Raw genomic sequence first — 979 nt, forward strand, 5'->3', positions numbered from 1 at the left:
GGGCCCAGCCGCTCTGCGGCATGTGGGATCCTCCCAGACCGGGGCACGAACCCATATCCCCTGCATTGGCAGGCGAACTCTCAACCACTGCGCCACCAGGGAAGCCCCTCATTGTAGTTTTGATTTGCATTTCTCTAATGATTAATGATGTTGAACATTCTTTCATGTGTTTGTTGGCAATCTGTATATCTTCTTTGGAGAAATGTCTATTTAGGTCTTCCGCCCATTATGGGGCAGAGTTGTTTGTTTTTTTGATATTGAGCTGCATGAGCTGCTTATACATTTTGGAGATTAATCCTTTGTCAGTTGCTTCATTTGCAAATATTTTCTCCCATTCTGAGGGTTGTCTTTTCATCTGTTTTATGGTTTCCTTTGCTGTGCAAAAGCTTTTATGTTTCATTAGGTCCCATTTGTTTATTTTTGTTTTTATTTCCATTTCTCTAGGAGGTGGGTAAAAAAAATATCTTGCTGTGGTTTATGTCATAGAGTGTTCTGCCTATGTTTTCCTCTAAGAGTTTGATGGTGTCTGGCCTTACATTTAGGTCTTTAATCCATTTTGAGTTTATTTTTGTGTATGGTGTTAGGGAGTCTTCTAATTTCATTCTTTTACATGTAGCTGTCCAGTGTTCCCAGCACCACTTATTGAAGAGGCTGTCTTTTCTCCACTGTATATTCTTGCCTCCTTTATCAAAGATAAGGTAACCATATGTGCGAGGGTTTGTCTCTGGGCTTTCTATCATGTTCCATTGATCTATATTTCGGTTTTTGTGCCAGTACCACACAGTCTTGATTACTGTAGCTTTGTAGTATAGTCTGAAGGCAGGGAGCTTGATTCCTACAGCTCCGTTTTTCTTTCTCAGGATTGCTTTGGCTATTCGGGGTCTTTTCTGTTTCCATACAAACTGTGAAATTTTTTTTCCAGTTCTGTTAAAAATGCCAGTGGTAGTTTGATAGGGATTACATTGAATCTGTAGATTGC

This window comes from Physeter macrocephalus, chromosome 9, assembly GCF_002837175.3.
Source record: "Physeter macrocephalus isolate SW-GA chromosome 9, ASM283717v5, whole genome shotgun sequence".
Lineage (NCBI taxonomy): Eukaryota > Metazoa > Chordata > Mammalia > Artiodactyla > Physeteridae > Physeter > Physeter macrocephalus.